Source organism: Acanthopagrus latus, chromosome 14 (assembly GCF_904848185.1).
Source record: "Acanthopagrus latus isolate v.2019 chromosome 14, fAcaLat1.1, whole genome shotgun sequence".
Classification (NCBI taxonomy): Eukaryota; Metazoa; Chordata; class Actinopteri; order Spariformes; family Sparidae; genus Acanthopagrus; species Acanthopagrus latus.
The window spans coordinates 18,663,996-18,683,041 of record NC_051052.1 but is presented as its reverse complement, the minus strand read 5'-3'; the positions used below and the strand labels follow the sequence as shown (position 1 = coordinate 18,683,041).

Below are 19,046 nucleotides of genomic sequence, written 5' to 3'. Positions count from 1 at the left end.
GCAGGAAAACGTGGACGAGAGCACATGTAAAAAACAACATTCAACACACTTCACAGACAGTATACGACAACACAGAGTCTGCTGAGGTGTTTTTTTATTTTGTATAAACCGACGCTGCTTCTGTCTGCTTCGTTCAAAATGGACCTGAGATTAAGAAGAACTGGTGATTACCTGTTTTTCATGGCAATACCATTAAGATAACCAATAATTTCCCATTTTTATATACCAAAAAGAAGTTTATAAGCTGTAGTCTATGCACACCTGAGGGAGTACAGATGATTTAATATTCCGTAGCTCTCTAATTAGCATTGTTGTGTTAACATTGTAATAGTCTGATATCAGTCATGCATCTCTATCTGAGGTGATGTAAAACTATGCACAACCATGACGGCTGTGTCGTGCCCGGTGGAAAAGATCCTTTCATCGCTTCATTAGTCTGTTTTTTTAAACCTTCACATGTGCATGAGTGTGCAAACTTCACCACAGCCGATGCCACTAGATTTTATTGTGTTACCTCAGGTAAATAATATTTTCCAACTTCTAATGCTTTGAAAGAGAAGCCCTTAGAAACCTTAATAACCTAACAAAAAAGTTTAATCCTGCAATGTCAGTTGTACATATTTCCTGACACAGCAGCGGTTGGAGGAGTTAGGTGATAATACAAGTAAACAAAAAAAAACAAACCACACCATGATTTTAAAAAAACCCCTCAAAAAAACAAATAATAATAGGACAAATAATAATACGTATAAAAACTTGATTCTTTACCTTTCGAAAGAGAACCATAACAGAAGACCGCCAAGAAGCAGAAGAAGGTTTTAATAAGAAGAGCTTCTTGCTTTTTATACTTAGAGGAGGTACTTTGTGTCACTGCACAGTGCTTCAGGGTAAAATAGACAAAAGTGATATTTTTCATGTGACTCAGCACACTAACGTGATAATAAGGAGATAGGAGATAAAATAGCAGGAAGACGTGCACTTAGAATACAACAGAACACTTGATTTTTTATGTATCTGTTGTTAGAAATCTTCCCGTCGTTTTAGCAAACTATCGCAGCGAGATTGTGAAGCGCTGGAAGGCTCCTCGCCGCCGGGTCAGCACATGACAGAAACAACATTTATAATCCAGCCTGAGTCCCATGCTGCGTGACTGACTTCTAATTTTAGAGAAAATGTGGAAAAACGTCCTGCAGGACAGTCGCACAAAACTATCCACAAAAGCAAGAAAAGAAATGTCTCATGGCTAAAACTGTGATTGGTGAAAACTGACAGGAGTCCACGTGGAACTGAATTATGAGCAGAAATATATGTGCAGCACGCAGGAACACGTGTTTTACTGAATGTGACGACTGGACGGAGCCACAGTCAGCAGTCCCCATCGTGTTTACGTATAAATAGCAGGAGGTGGTGGGGCAGGTTGAAGGGTCAGAGCAGAGGTCAGCTGATAGAGAAAGTTCCAGATAAAGATGACAGACAGACACATGTGTTCAGTACAGACGAACATCTGCATGTGAGCTTCAACAACTAGAAAACAACCACCGGCAGGCCGGAAAACGAGTGACATCAGGTCAGAAACACACCCAGTCTGAGCCGTCTGATGAATTATTTGAAGTTAGTTGTCCATTTTTCTTTCTTTTTTTTTTTTATAATTTCAAAATAGCACACAGCTGCCGAAAGCACATGCTATAATTTAGGTCACAAGACAAAGCCAAATATGTTACATAGTCAGTTGTGAAGAACCCGTCCACTGACCTCAGAGCCAATTAAAATGTTTTCCGGCAGTCGCTGCATGCAGATGTTTGGGTTTTCAGGAATAAAAAAGGCACAAATGCAACTGCTACAAGTCAAACTCAGCATCACTAATCACATTTCAGTTCAGAAAAGATAACTGTTGACAATGTGACCACAAGGAACACAATTCTATTGTGTAACAGTAAATATTTGGCTTTGTGACAAAGCTTTTCATAATCAACATATTTGGAAAAAATGCTGAATTCAACTATGGCCACATGATATGGTAAAAAATAACCATATTGTGAGTTTTGTCATGATTGTAAGACGACGCACCAATTGTGAAAATGAAAAGTTGCGCGTCACAATTTTCATTTCCACTGAAAAATGATGTGACACAATGATATTTCAGGGTCTGTACAAAACAGACACATCTTACATCTGGAGAACCAGACATGCAGGTCAGCACATCTTTGATGCACATTTAGCTTTTTTACCTGCAATCAGAATAATGAGCTTGGCTGTATTGCTATTTATAGAATATTTTAATTACTTGTGATGCCCTAACTGCAACCGAATGATCATACCTGAATCTTCAGATAAAACAGAAAGATGGGAAAATACCTTTTTCATGAAATCTGACATAATCATCTATCATATTCATCTTTTCAGATGTGAGTGACGCTGACTGATCTGTAGGTTCTGCTCATTCTAATCCAACCACGATACAGGAAATGTTTAATGCTCACTTCAGACCGGCGTTTCTTTCTGACCTATAAATCAGCGGGCACGTCACGCTGTTAGGACGCTGTTGTGTTTGTGTGTCTGTGTGTGGACATGCAGTATTGGCACCTTGTCTTTGCCTTGAGCAGCAGTGTGTGTTTTCCATATAAGGGTGCATTGCGCCTTCAAAGCCTCCCTGGATTCTGCACTATGTGTGTATGTGTGTGTGTGGTTTTTAATAGATGTAGAGGAGAGCTGCACTATGCCCATGTAAGCACACACACTACACTGGAGAATTAAAGTCAGTGTATTGGCACTCTCATACTGTACACATACAGGCAGAAGATATGAAACAACGGGACTGACTTTAGAGCTTTTGCATCCTGTTTTACACGACTGTACGTGGTTGTTTTCAGGCTCAAAACATTTGTGGGAAAAGAGGACGTGGCTTTCAACAAGTCTACAACAATCGCTGTTATTTAAAGTCTAAATGGTGCATCGACATATTGGTTCATCTACCTGACACCTGGGTGCTGGTGACCTGTTTGTCTGCAGGTGTCTGTCAACCTGTCAGCCTCAGACACTGACTCATGGGGATTAAAAGGAGGACACCTCAACAAATCTGCTCAACCACATGCACAAAGACAAGAGGCGGAGGACGTAAAAGCGCCAATACCATGACACAGCTATGAATAAGTGCACCATTACAAGTGATATAACTCATGTTTGGGTGCTTCCAGAGGGTCACAATATAAATCTCAGGGATCTGAACTGAAACCAATAAACTCACCACCAACTACTGAAGCTTAGAGGGAGAAAAAGTCCATTAGACAACTTTCAGACATCTCTAAAACATCGACATGTGGCTAAACTAATGCTGCCACTGGTTTAATCATTAACAAAATAAACTTTAGAAGCAATTAAAAGGTGCATGCTCTTATCTAAATTTACTATGGCTGTATAATAATGTAGTGCAGAAGAGGTATAAAGTAAAACAAAGTGAAAATAGTCCAGTAAAAGTACGAAGACTTCCTTGGATTTTTTTTAACCACTGACAAAGACACAGATTCCTTGGGTTTATTTCTAAAACCTCAGAGTATTGTGACTCAGCTATGTTCAACCTGAAGGTTTTTTTTTTTGTTCCACATTTAGTCTTTACTCTAAGCACCTGCCGGGTCAGGTGAGTCAAAGCTTATTACCAGGAAGTGACAGGTAAGGAGATTATGTGTCATCTTACCATCCACACATACACAGACAGACAGACAGACCGGCTGAGTCTGCAGTTTGGTCGATAGCTAAACCATGTGACATTTTAGATTAAGTGACTTTCAACCCACGTTAGCCATGTTTACTTCACTCCTGAACTAGTAAAACCTGGTCTCAGGTATTGGTCTTATGCTTATATTCTTTTGGCATTTTGTTGTCTTTAATCAATCACTAAAGAAATAGTTTCTGCCTTAATCTTGTTGCACTTTTCATGAGAGTATTAAGTGGTTTTCTTTATCTGTAATTTTGCCAAAAATAATCAAAAGGATCGGTTGTTTCAGCCCTCACGTATCATCCTGGGCCTTGTCAGTGTGGACGAGTGTGTTCAGCCCAGGCTGTGTAATGTCCAGGGTAGCGTGGGTTAAAAGAGGAACTGGGAGGGCGAGAGCGACGCAATCCAAACAAACAAGAGCAGCAGAGCACAGCAGAGCTACAACACCATGAGGTCATGGTCCTATTTAAGAGCACAGCGAATCCTCCCACTGAAGCTGGAGGATCAACACTGGACAGAGGGATAAGACAGTAGCTGGGTTTGAAGAATAAAGGCTTTTATTTGCACTAGAAGCAGAGATTTAACTCAATTAATAGCCAATCTTCAAGTTGACTAACCCTGATTATGAGGCTTGTATCTTCAGATGAATTTCTTGGTAGGAAAAGTAAAATACTTTGTAATGTGAGGTGTATAAAATGTCTTTACTTATCAAGAAAGATCTAAATTAGTGAGTCTGTCATATTATAAGAATAGGTTCAGCTGAATTTTCAGTTTTTAAGCTTGTTTGGTAGAAGGGCATTCTGTACGTCATGGCCAAAGGTATTCACAATTACAATATTATCACGTTATCTCCCCTCATTATGGTTCTGTGTCAGCAGCAGCTAACTAGCTCGCAACTGTATGTTGTTGTTCTTCATTTCTGTTTTATGGTGTGTGGCATTAAAGGCCTTTACCACCATATTCTATGACTAGGCAAGGGACAATATGAAAATGTCATGTTAACGATTATCCTGTCACATAATTGCCATTCCAGATATCACGCCAACAATCATCCAATATTCTTAAAACTTGAAAAAAAATAAAATTGACCTTTGATGCAGCTTCTCGCTTCTTGCTTGTCTTTCCTAAAGCTTAAAACTATGTTTCATGAAATGCATGATGCAGTGGATTACATTACATTAAACCACAGTTTCATGTAAAGTCTTGTGAGAAGCCGCAGTGGTAGGATGTCTTATGTTCAGGAACAGGCTATTAATGAACACTCTGTTCTTTTCGAGTTGAAGTGTGACAGAAAGCCACTTATTTTGGTTATTTAAATTCTCCAGAAAGTTTGGTTTATCATAAATTAATCCTGTTATGACAGCAGATGTATTCATCTTTCGCTCTACTTCTAAAAATACTCTCCATGTATAAAAACTGACATCACCAAACACTTAATTCAATATCTACAGGATAATAAAACTTCTCGTCTCAGTACTTGACTTGTTGCACTGAGCAGAGGAGCACAAAAAAGCAGAACAGACTCTTTCTTTGGCACCAGAGCTAGCAGGAAATTCTGGAAAGAAAAGCAGAAGAGAAAGACAGACGAAAAAGTGACGGGACATAAAAAGAAGAGCCGGGGGGAAAAACCAGACAGAGGAGGGTAATCATATCAAGTTTTATTATCTTTATCTCCATGTCAGACTCTCCCTGCTCCGTCACTGCTGGTTCAGGAATAACTCTGCTGTTTGAGACTGAAACGGTATTTTCTTTCCTCAACCTTTTATCACACACACCTGCAGCATTCCTGCCTTTGTTTAGCCCCGTCACGCTTGTCTGCATCCACTGTCCGTAAATAAATGACATCACCACACCAAGTGTGTGTGTGCAGACAAAACATGCTTAGCTCGGCTAAATAGACAACTCAAGCACTGGACTGTGTGTGTTTCTGTGTTATTGGAGCTCCAGGCAGACTAAACACAGGTTTGGCTGTGCTAGCTGAGTCTAACCTACATTTTGAAAGACAAGAAGACACTTTTCTCTGCCGCTGTCTTTACTTCCTCATGTGTCTTCCTCGAAGCTACAGTATGTTCAAAATGACCGAAGCAAATGTAACGTCCTTAAACATGAGCAACTTTCATAAAATCTCTGGTGTCATTTTAACACCACAGGGGATCAACTTTCTTTGCTACGCTTGTATTTGTCCACTAAACCATCTTGTGTCCATTTTTCTACCTTCCTCTTCCTCACCCTCACCCCCTCCCTCTCTCTGTTGCTTCCTGCTGAGTCCATGGGGGGAAGTGGAGATGGGCCACACCTTTCCTCCCAGCATTCCTGCACTAATGGGTACATACACATGCACGTACAACGCCGCATAAATGCACTGTACAAGTGGAAGTGCTCACACCTTTCCTCTGACAGACCAGCTAATGGACATAAACACACACACACACTCAAACTCTTCATCTTAAGTGGAGATTCCACAGTTAATGGACTCATAGAGCAGATACAGTGCAGACATGTTTAAGCCTTTTATAGATCAGTCTCTCTCTGTGATGTAGAGGTTATATAAGCTGCTCAGTGACCACAGATATTTATCTATCACCTAATTTTTGAATTCTTTCACCCCCAGGGTGTCTTCCAGGGTTTCAAGGGTGAAGTTTGATTGTGTTTCTGTATTGTTATTCAATGTGTTTTCAATGTTAAACAGTAAAGCTGATGATTGGTGTAAAAATGCAGGTAGAACCGGGTGCAGATCTAGACCTTCTGGGGGAATAAACACCCAGAGTCATATCAGATTCTGCTCCGAGCCGGAGCCGGTTAGAGGCAGGAGGTTAACTTTTAACTTCTGGGATTAAAAAGTGGATTTAACTTCACTCCTGTTGATCAGCCTGACTGTAGCAGTGACCTTCACTGTCGGGTGTTTATGTTCTGTAGTGTTGACTGCTGTCTGGATCTGGAGGGGAAATGTACTTCATAAATGTGAGGTTATCGAAAAGAAAGGGGGACAAGAAGAGAGAGAATCACACACAAACACACCCTTGGTTCTTGCTAATGTACAGTAATCTGTCTGTTTGGGGTGAACAATCGCTCGCTTGAGTAACGCAAATAAACACAAATGATCCTGCGGTCAAACTCGCTTCCCTGGTGGTGAACAAACCATGAAACAACCACGGTTGCTGAGGGAAATCTATCTCGCGTGACTCAGGCACAAATTTTCATGGATGAGATCAGGATTTGCAGTTTTTTTCCATTTTAAATTAAGTCTCTTTCGCCCACTTCCCTCAAATGAAATGCACCATTAATTTTGAGTAAACTCTGGCTTAAACATAGTTATCTGGAATAATGTGAGGAAAAAACTATATACACATTTCAATTTATGTGCAAAACCCGAAACAAAACTGTAGAAAGCTGCATGAAATAAAGTGAAGTGAAACCTGCAGACTAAACTGGCTGGACCACATAGCAACAAGAAGCCGGGCTCGTTACAATGACGTCAACCAAAGAGGACGACTGACGTCCCTCTGCAGTGCTGTCTGTATGTTTGAAGAGTGGTTCAGTAAGTACAACGTGGACACATGGACTGCAGAGTACAGGACAAACTGTTACGGTTCAGCTATCTGAGAGCAGCCCACAAGGAGTCAGTTTGGAGGGACCACCCAGAGATAAAGCCACCTTTACCAACAACAAGGAGGACGAAGAAGGAGGATGTGGAGGAGGAGAAGAGTGAAAAGGGATGAAGACACAGATAAACAAGGGAGGAGCATGTGAGAAGGATGAGGAAGGAAGAGAAGAGACAATAAGAAGGGGAAGAAGTCAAAGAAGCCAAAAAAGGGGATGTTAAAATGGTCGAAAAGACGTAATTAAATGAATTAAAACACGTCTATCTTTAGCTGTAATGAAACTCTTACATCATGCTCAATAAAACCACGTGTCTCTTGGGGGCTCTATTAAAAGTTTGGGGCTGGTCATGAAGTTAACTTGGTTGCTTTGGAGATAAATATAACATTAAAATATGATGATGCTGTCCAAGCATGAAGCTGCTGTCTACACGGTGATCTGCCTGCTGGGAAATGTTCTCATTAAACCGAGAAACTGCTTTTATTAGAGCAACTGCACAACTGGCAAAAGACAGCTTAGCCAGAGCCCTCACACACACACACACACACACACACACAAACACATGGAGGTCATGATTGATTTAAAGTGTCAAAGGATTGCTAAATCCAAACACGAAAAAGGTGAAAAAAAGGAGTCCTTGCATGAATTGAGCAACAGGACAAACGGGGTGTGCTGTTAGTGTGGATGTGTGTGTGTGTGTGGGTTAATGAGTAAGCATGTGTGTGTGGAGATTATGAAACTTCATGGTTCTGACCTCGCAGGACGACAACAAAGGCAGGGCAGTGAAAGAATAGATGTGTGGGCTTGTTTCTGTTCAATGATAGCCAGACTTCCTCTGCTGAACACCAGCACATACAGTTTGTGAATGCATGGCTTCAACTTAAGACCGCGTTTATTAAGTAATACCTGTTGATTCAATATTTTTTTTGACTATAATGTGTCAGAAAATATTGAAAAATGCCTTCCAATAGCTTGTGTTGGATAGTTAATATACAACACAAGAATGGCATTCAGTAGTGTGCATACGTCCACCAACCAGTCAACAAGCCCACCAACCAAACAACCAACCAACAATAGAAAATCATCATATTTGAGAGGCTACAGTCACAGATTGTTTGGACTTTTCGACAACACAACTGGCTTTAAACCTTTAAACTAGCGCTACAACGAGCAACTATCTTCACTGTTGATGGATTGGTGTTATTTTCTCAAGGTCAATCAGTTGTTTGGTGTACAAAATATCACAAAATGGGAAAAAATTGTCTATCCATGTTCCCCAAAGCCCAACATGACAAATATCTGGTTTTCTTCTGTCACCTGACTGATCAATTAAAGTACAGTTATAAAGTTTTACAGCACGGGATACACAAGGACTCAAACGCTGCAATATCCTTAATTCAGTCCTCAAACAAACTTACATTTCTGGGCTCACAGTAGTAAAATATTAATGATTTACAGAGCAGTAAAGATTGGAAGATGACATTGTATAAGTCATATACACACACACACGCCTGCAGAGATAAAGCTAAAGACGTAAAACTTCATGACACTCGTATGACTTCATAAGATTTATGTTTGTTATGAAACTGTGGGCAATCCTAAACCAGTCCTCAGGTCTTACGTCATCAACTTTCATGTCAAGCACAGCCTCATCAGAGTTATTTAATGAGGTGGTCGAGCTTTTGGGAAGCTACAAGAAGACCGAATATAATTTAAAGACACGTTGCCAAAGAAAGCAAAAGCAAACAAACACAACAGCAGTTAATCAATGATGATGAATCCAAGGTTCACTGCAGACAGCTACCCTCAACCCTCATCCATGAGTCAGATATGAAGCAACAGAACTCACCATCAGTCATATCTGACAACTTTATTACTAAATGACCTTCACACTGTCTGACTCTCCGCCCACATTAGGACTAAATATAGAGCCGCTGCAGGTTGTTTAAATATGCATGTATTTATGTACTTTTCAATCCTCTGAAACACTATGGTGACGACAGTCAATCATCCCTCTATACACATACCACGTATCGTCACACCTTTGTATTCTCGTGGTCTATAGTTTGCAACATGCAACACTGGCAAAACCACAGCTGCAGTTTTGTTTGCTAGAAAGACTTGTGGTGTGACTCTATAAATGGAGATAATGGTTGGTGAGTCGGTCTAACTATCTTCCTCAACTTCATGTCATAGGTATTTTTCAATTTTTTCTAAGCTTGATGGACCAAATCATTGATCATACACAGTAAAAAGAATCATTAGTTAGAGTCCTATATTTTAACATATCATCATGCTGACATGTTAAATTTTACATGCTAAAATAAGTATGTCTGATGTTCTCAGTGCATGCTGCTATGCTAATTTTAGCATTCAACTCAAAGCATAAGCATCCCTGAAGTTGATATAGGACAGGTTAGCTTGAATGCTAACATACCATGTCTGAACCTGAAGAGCTGTGTGTGAATTGTTCTAAAATTGGCACCATTCATTTTTATTTAGTTAACTTCATCTCCATAAGCATGACAATGTTTCCTCTTCATTTATTAACCATCCTGTGATTAACTATCCTTGTTCTTTGGGTGTTTCAACAAAAGTTTTGCCTCTCGTCATGACAGCCTTTTCAATTTCACAACCTAAACCATCTTCATGAAATCATTTTCTAAGAAGGTATCTTCCAAAAATGACTAAAAAAAGGAAAAATAATTTCCAACAATAAGCTCAACAGCTTGTTTTTAATCGTCCTATATTTCATGTTTTAGAGTATTTATAGCTCATGTGAAAAAGCAGAAACGAGTCTTAAATTACACGATGTGGTATCACAGTACTTAAAGTTGTTGCTGTGATACAATGAGCACAGTGAGGATGTGAAAGGCAGGTGTGTCTGTTTGGAGCCTAATAATGGAAACAAGGGAAACAATACCTGTGAGATGTGCTGCCGAGTGTGTGATGTGTGTATGTGTGTGTGTAATGATGACTTTACTCTAGTCAGATAAGCTGCTTCGCCTCAGCTACAGTGGAAAATCCCTTTAAACAGCCTGAGAACGCACACACAAAACACACACAGTCTAACCTCAAGCTAGCCAAAACACACACTCGGTGATACTCAGCCACCGCGAGCCAGATCTTAATGTTTAAAACCGCCGCACACATCAACATGAAGTTCAGCCAGCAACATTCAGACCCTGCAGACCTTGGGGGGTTTTAGTTGAGACTGTGTGTGTGAGAACAGTCGATTTAGATCTGGATTGTTGGTTCATTTTAAGTGTCACATGAAACAACTAATGACACACAGGGTGACGGTTTACTTGGCACGCAAGTCTTTGTGTCTATATATCATCATTATGTGCAAAGCTAACATTACGCGTGTTGTGGTGTGATGAGTGGGGTGTATGGAATGTCATTTACTGTAATGACAGACCACTAACACCGTTTCATGATACACTGCATCGTTTGTGTCACAATAAAGGAAAAAAGTTGTCATTTTAGAGCTTTGTGTGTGAAATTCGAATGAAGGAAAACATCTCTAGGATCTTTTAAGAAAGCTTTTAATACAATATCTCATCAAATTGGTCTATAAAAATATAAAATGCCCTGAAAAAAGGTGACAATTGTTCATTATGTAGAACTAACAGTCCAAAAGCCAAAGATGTTCAGTTTACTGAAATCTACATCAGTGTATCTATGCCAAAACATATTAACTTATCTTCCTGTTCTTCTTTACTTTTGAGGAAGTGAACTAGTAAATATTTTGTCATTTCATCATAAAAATGACTTACTAGTTACATAATTTAGACATTTAAATTGTTCCTCTGTTGGCAAATTGATCAAGAGACCATTTTCTTTAGATACAAAACAAACTTTTACTTTATTATCTTTTCATTTTACAGCTATAACATCTAACTTCTCATTCATCTCTGGTGGACAAACTCAGGTGCAATGAGGACATTTTTTCTAAAATATCTCAAACAATTTCTTGTGAGTCACGAGCCAACACACACGCTGACATACATAAAATATAACTGCAAAATATCAGCCATTAACAGTCCAAATCATCTCTATACCTCTTAATAAATCCTCAGCCTTCTCCAAGAACATCTCCAGCCCAAACTGTAACTACAACACTAACTCTCACACCAAAAATGTCCCTCAGTTTAATGAGGACCTCCAAAAGCATTCTGAGCAGGTGGTCTTCAACACATCAACACACACCGTCTGTAAACCTCCGTTCTCATTTATCATCATTTGACTCTCACTTTCCTCGCTGCACATCAAAGCGAGCACAAAACCGCCTGAAAGTGCGCTGTGGTTTGGTGATAATGGCGTCTCGGAGATCACAGCCGGTCTAAACTGCTCCCAGATGAGCTTCTAACTGGAAACTGGTATGTGACGGTCTTACAGAGACCAACCGACAAACACGCGCTTCATTACTGGTCATATAAACACAGAGGAGGCCGGGCTGAGAGGCTCGCTCACTTGTCTACAAGCAGATTTAAATAATTACCCATTTTCAGCATCAATCCAAATTAAACTTCTAAACTTTAGAGGATGATAGAGCACTGCTTTGATCCACTGAAATTTACCAAACAAGAGCAAAATTATGCAGAAGACGCATTTTGTATTCTGTGGATTAAAAATTGTGTGGTGCTACTTTTGGTTCAGGTTTACAGTCTGGGGACGCACGCAGATATCAGTTTCGTGATTTATCTGATGCACTTATAACTGCACTTGCAGTATATTTTGCATGTGGAGGCCGAAAATGTGTCCAGGAGCGAGATAAGAAGAAGGAGATTTTAAGATTTTCCTTTAAATAATCTCTCCGAGCAGGTTGAACTTGAGGAATGTCTGCACTTGCAAGTGGAAAGTAAAAACAGTTGTTTAGTGTCTTTACAAGGTGGGTTACACGCCTCCTCTGGTGCCTTTTGACCTTGTAATATGAAGCCACAGGTGGTCAGTTTCTCCACTGAGAGGTAAAATGAAGTGGGGTGCAGGAGGAGGAAGCCACTTGACCACCTGTTCAGAGAGTCTGTTGAAAGCAGCTGGTTGTGTGATTCGTCACTGTCGACAAGCTTCATACGCTCAGAGGACTGTATAAATATAGACAATTACTGTAGTGCTGAAACTGATGGTTACTCTCAACATCGATTAATCTGTCTGACTTTATCGTTTAGTCTATAAAATGTCAGGAAATATTAAAAATACCCACTTCAAGGTCACAGAGTAGAAGTTGACATCATCAAATTGACCCAAAAACCAAAAGACATTTCGTTTACAGTGACATGAAACAGAACAGCAGCAGATTTTCTCATTTAAGTAGCTCAAAGAACTGGACGTTTGGCATCTGTGCCCAATAAATAACTACAAACGATAGTTCACGATTAATCGACAGGTCCAATTTGTAAGTAAATTGATTTTTGACACTCATTGCCAACTCATCAAATACAGAAGCTTTGGGCTTTTGGGAAGTCGGGTTGGCCTCCATCCAAAAGCCCCGTATTTGACGAGTTGGTAATAAAATACACTTTCTTATAAAATGCACCTTCAATCAGCTAATTGTTTCAAGGTCCATTTAGAGGCTCTTCTGGAGCTTTTCTGAGCAATGCCGAGGACTTCTTGTCCAAATCGGCTTAAACGTTAAGACTGCAGATGTCCTTAAATTGCTGGGAAAATGTTAAACTTATAATTCAATGACAATCGGAAAAGAGATGGAAGTAACTTTCAAAGAGTGTTTGTAATAACTCAAACTAGAGCCTGATGGATATGAGTTAATCGATACGATCGGCTGATCGGTCGTCTGAATATGAAGCCTTGTTTTTTAAGAGATTATAATGCAGCTAAAGGTGCTTTATAATGTATAATTGGTAAATTATCCAGTTCAGTTTGATGTTTCAGTGCACTTATGTCATTTTTAAGTTGTCACTGCCAAAGATTTTTTGTTCACTCCCTAATTTTTTTATAGGCATAAGCCCCAAAAATCAATTATTGGTCGGGCTGTTACTAAAACTGGAGAAAGAGAAAAACAAGACGAAGACATGAAAAATATTATTAGAAACTGAGTAGATAAAAATTGGGGAAAAATGTTCCTGCATGCAAGAAAATGATCACAAAAACTTCCAGTATTAAATATCAAAATCATCTTCATATGCATCATATCAGAGTTGTTGGATGTTATTTTTTTATTGAAAAACCTTTATAGGTCAATATTCTGTATCTTGCATGCACTCTTTTCATCTTTCCCTTTCTCGCTCACACACACACAGTCCTGACAAACGCCTCATATTCTCCATGACGCAGGTGGTTCCTCTCAAAAGCAGATTTATCTTATTATACAACACAGCACACTGCAGTGGTCGAGGTGTGTGTATGTGAGTGCGTGCGTGTTTTTCCAGGCACAAAAGCACTCCGGCTCTGTTTGATGAGATAGCGAGGCCCGCGCAGTCAAGAACAATTCCACTTACGTTTCCTTTGGAAAAGCAGGAGAGGGGAAAGGCAAAAGAGTCTCATAAAAAGCTTTATGTAACCTGCAGACGGTCAACAGAGACCGAACTTCAAACTGAAATGGGTCTGTGAACACACACACACACACAGACACAAAACAGTGTTGGCTCACATATTAAGATTATTTTTGCTGTTGTTGAAACTGTGGTTATTGAAAGTGTTATCTACTGTAAAGTCATTCCAAAGCAGTAAAGCACAAAGAGCCCTTGTAAATTTGATTTATGTCGGTATAAAAGCCTCCGAGGCAGCTATTACACAATGAAGGGACCCTCAGAACTAGAATAAAAGTCTGGTGGTCTGAGAAGAATTATTTATTGCCTCACTGCTACTGAGCAACATCGCCCAAAACCATGGAACAAAATAATAACAGGAATACATTCACTGTAATTGTTCATGTAGAAACAGGACCAAAGGCTGTAGACAGAGATTACAATAGCCTGTGTTAGAAGCCCCAGCGTGCTCTTACTGTACCACGTTAAGCATCAGAGGTGACGGGTATATTTTCAATTTACAGGTATTATCTTAAAATAATTATTAAAATATCTCCAATGGTGATGGATATCTGAATTCACGAGGTTTCATCCTCTGGAGACCATGAATATCTGCACAAGTTTCATGATAATCTACCCGATAATTGTTGAGATCCTCCAGTCTGAGCCAAGAAGAAAGACACTGCAATTTGAATTGGAGTGTAAAAAACTTCTGAAGGGACATTTAGACGATCAACGGACTCAATCAATAAAAATGAAAGTCAGACTGCCGTCACTCCTCGAAGTTCACCGCACATTTTGTTTTTCCAGGTTTCAGCAACTGGTTGATCAAGTTTCATGCAGTACAATCGTCAAGGCCCTCATGGACACCGCATACAAACATGAAAAGAACCTGAGATCTCTAACACCACCTCCTGTGTTTATGGTTGGCATGGCAGTGTTGTGAGTCTAAACACTGTAAAGGTTGACTGGAAGAACTTTAAACACAACTGTAATTCACATGAGACATCAGCACGCTCTCTCACATGATGCTTCTTGTGCCAGACGACCAACCTGTGGCCAACTGAGGAAGCTATAATCACAGACTAAAGACTTGTGAAATCCCCAAACTTTGAGTCTTGTTTCATGACAATCAGTGGTAAATCTGAGACTTGATTAACAGAGTTTAAGAGATGTACAATGCTTAATGGGTCATAGGTTTAATCTGCATCAGTGGAAGTGCCCTAATAGTCATTAGTGAGGTTCAAAGACGGCCAAGGGCAACTTGATCTTGCAGGCTTATAGATTCAGTGTCAGACAGAAGGCCGCTGCCAAGATAAAACTGGGGCCAAATGTTTCTCAAACTATAACTCTAACACCGAGGACTACAGGTAACAGGAGCAGAAAGTATGCAAAGAGAATCAGGAATCAGGTTTCAAGTGAGAAGAAGGAGGATAGAGCCTCCATGGCGGGATACAGCCTCCTGGATCAAACAGAACAATGCAAGTGTGCATAATGCGGCATGATACCAGATCCTGTCACGGGTGAAAACATGCGGTTACTTTTCAAAGGCAGACGAAAATGTTTTATATCATGTGAGGAGCTGTTGAAGCAGCATGAGACAGTTCCTATGAGGGGAATTTAGAATTGTGTCATACTGCCACTATTACTCATTCAATCAATCACACAAATGATGGCAAAGTAATCTAATTTGTCAATAAAAATGCTAAAATTAGTTTCAGCTGGTGTGACTTTCTTCTGGATTGTGTTTCCAACACATATATTTCACTTGGCGGGCCACCCAAGTACATCTGATGACCCAGTTCATCTTGTTTTACTCGTGTCTTTCTTAGTCCATGACGCAATCTATGATCAATGAGCTAGTGGACAAGCAGTTGTCAGCATCTCCCAAAACAACATATCACCATTCCCACTACAACCTGACTTGGTTGACAATGTGGTTTTGGTTTGAGTCACTACATCACTTATGTAACTTCCGTCAAAAAGGTACCTGCCTTAAATAATTAAGTGCCGTTCCTAGGTAGCTTGTAAGTGCACCTTGTTGATGTAACGTCAATCAGTACCATGTTGGTTTCCATAGGCTACAAACTAAAAACTTCCTCCACACGTGGCTCACCTGCTGCTGCTGTGAAAATGGCATAAACACGTGTGTTTTTCGTACGACTTAATAAAACATACTGCTGACACATTCAGGGACAAAAAAACAGAAAGCATAATCAAGCCAGCTGTGCACTGACGATGAAAGCAACAGCATGTAATGTAAGTAAACTTTTTTTTTTTTTAAAGTGAGTCTGGCAATTCTGATTTTTAATGCAACCAAACAACAAGACCCGGGCGGCTTTGTTGGTGTTGAGAGAACAGGAAAGAGAGCCGAGAACAGTCAGGAAGTGACATACAATGGTGGAGGAAGAATGGAGGAGAGAATGGGGTGAGGTTGGAGAGACAGAGGAAGGAAATCTAGAGAGGGAGAATGTGAGAAAGGACAGATTTGGATTCACGTGTACATGAGGACAGCAGAGACCACATCGGATTATATTCTGAATGTTTTGTATGTTTTGCTCAGTGATGTTAGGAATATTTAAAACCGAGTTTTTAAGCGTTAAACTAAAAAAGGTCTTTCTGTGTTGGCTTCTTCAGCTGCAGTGAGCTGGTCGATGATGCCAGGCAGTTGTTTACTGTAGTGTGAAAGAAAGAGAGAGAGAAAAAAAAACCAACACACAATACAGATAAGATCTATATCTGGCTACCGCGATGGCAGTCTGTCTATCAGTTACCCTGGGAGATAAAAGCATAAGGCAGTTTTCTCACAGCAACAGATAAGGAAGTAAAGAATGATCTCACTTTAATGTCTGCTGGGTTTTCTAGAGAATTTCCCATGAGACTGTACTTATCAAGAAGCACAAAGACTGGTCAAACTGGACACATTACAACCGCCAGTACGTCTAAAAACAAATGAACATAAAGGAAAACACACCTGGAGAGTTTTTTCCTCAGGGGTGCGGTCATGTAAAAATATTGCACCATAAAGGCTGTGGGAGCGAGCGAGCGGTCAAACAAGCCTCTGATTATTACTCTACACGATGAGGTCACTTCTCTTCAAAGCATCTGAGCTCTGAAGGTAAACACAGCCTACCTTTTGCGTCTTTTGCTGGGAACACTGGTTTGTATACACACGGTGACTGGATGAGTTGTAAGGAAATGCAACTTCCTCTGACAGATTGACACACGCTGATGAATCTGTGACACACTGGTGATGAGCCAACATTAACAACGATGTGTAACTCTGCTGCTGCAATCATAAGCGGATTCAAAGGCTGGGAATTAAGCTTTTAGGAGTGGTATGACTGATACACTGTTTATGGAAAAACACCGATAGTGATAAAGATATAGTGGTTTTGTGATATAGCCCATCTCTCAGAGCTTTAAAACATTCATCTGTTTGAATTGGTATATTGAACAGACTGGTAGTACTGTTAATAATATGCTTACAGGAACGTTTTTCTACAAATCTTTTATTCAATTTCAAAAATTGAGCCAAACCTCTCGAAAAGTAAACATATACAAGCATAATATTAACAAAATCTGACTTCTGATCCTGATCTCTTTCTTGGTCCCTGTCACTCTCTAGGCTGTCCTGTCAAATAGAGGCTAAAAACCTCCTATAACTAGTATTAAAACAAACAAACAAAAACATTTCATTGGTACCTATAAAGTAATACCCTGTCTTATATCTGAGTAAGAAAAGAAACCAAAATTGTGCACGTGGGACGTGGAAAACACCTACATTTCCAAAGACGTGGGCTGTCAAAACAGTAATCTGTAACATATAAGGAGGTGTTTCAGATTTCCTTCAGGCAAGTTGAGAAAACAAATAGTCTCTCAGTTTCTAGTGTTTTAAACTTGAATCTTGATACCACACTGCAGGAAATTCTGGATTGACCAACATCCTCCCTGCATCGAACTACTTTTGCAGATTTGGATCACATTTGACTGTACCACACTTGTCTTCTGCAAACTTTACCCACATTTAAAAAAAAAAAAAAAAATACAACTCAAGTTTACAGATGCATGGAGAAAAGAATTGAAAGCTGTGTTTCTCACTGGATCCCTGTTTTTTTGGAAAACAGGTCCCAATTACGGACATCTCCTGATACTCTACACCACCATATTAACTTATTTCTCATCAGATGACACCGGTAAGTGAAGAAGCAACTGCTGACCTGCTGACTTCCACCCATTACGCAGGCACAACGCGAGCACTGTCAGAGCAAACTACATTAAATGTTCTGCACCGTGTTAATGTGCGAGCGTGACGTACATATAAACCAGGGCATCAGACTGTGACTGTTATCAGTTCTACTGTAAAACCAAGATGTACAGACTCCAGAGTCGAGTGCAGAGTTTCTCAACAGCAACATAAAAATGGATGTATCGAGGGGTATTTTTGTAGTAATGTAAAGCCCTTTCAAAAGTCTGTAAAATATAGAAATACAAAGAGATGCCATGACTGTTGCTGTGAAGAATAAGACAACGGCATCAGTGGAAGCGTCTCTGTGGCAACGGGATACGATGAATACAGCACAGTAAGCCCTCAGTCTGCCAGGATGGTTTGAATTGAAGATGATCTGCTTTAGCCATCCAGTGTGTGTGTGTGCATGTGTGTGCATGTGTGTGTGTCCGGGGGGTCGGGTGGGATTATTACCATCAAGCGTTTTTTTTCATGAGACACACAGACCCACTGGTCATCGTGACATTTCCCAACAGAAACACCATTCACACTCTGAAAAGGTGGATGAGTGGGCGAGTGGGGGCAGGAATGTCCATGTGTGTGTCCGTGTGTGTGTGTGTGTGTGTGTGATTAATCCTCCTCTAGCCAGACTGTAACATCTCATTTCCCTGTTCGACCATCCAGAGTCCGTTTATCACCCATCAGTCCGTCAGCCTTTGTGTTTGTCTGTTTGTCCTCCGTCTCTCTGTTTACATTCAAGCTCATTAAACTGCACTTTCTCATGTGGACTTCAGCCAAATGAGAAACGTCTCCTCTCTCCTGGGAGCCACTGTAATTAAAGTCCAACGGAAATCACATCCAGTCTTCCCTCTCAGCGATCAGAAATAATGTCAACGTGTTTTTTAAAATGTTGACAGTACCAGTGGTGGGGAAATAGGGACAGAGTTACTGTTACTGTGCACACTAGTTGTCAGTTTAAGGGTTTATTTTAAAAGGTTAACCCATAAAAGAGAATAAA

The 19,046-nt window shown here is 40.1% G+C and overlaps 1 protein-coding gene and 1 long non-coding RNA gene across 5 annotated transcripts in view; both read right to left on the bottom strand.

The window, feature by feature from the left end:
* LOC119032215 overlaps positions 1–19,046 on the bottom strand; it is a 1,052,400-nt gene that overhangs the window by 149,009 nt on the left and 884,345 nt on the right. The window lies entirely within an intron of this gene.
* LOC119032204 (ras association domain-containing protein 3-like) overlaps positions 1–19,046 on the bottom strand; it is a 32,376-nt gene that overhangs the window by 10,322 nt on the left and 3,008 nt on the right. The window lies entirely within an intron of this gene.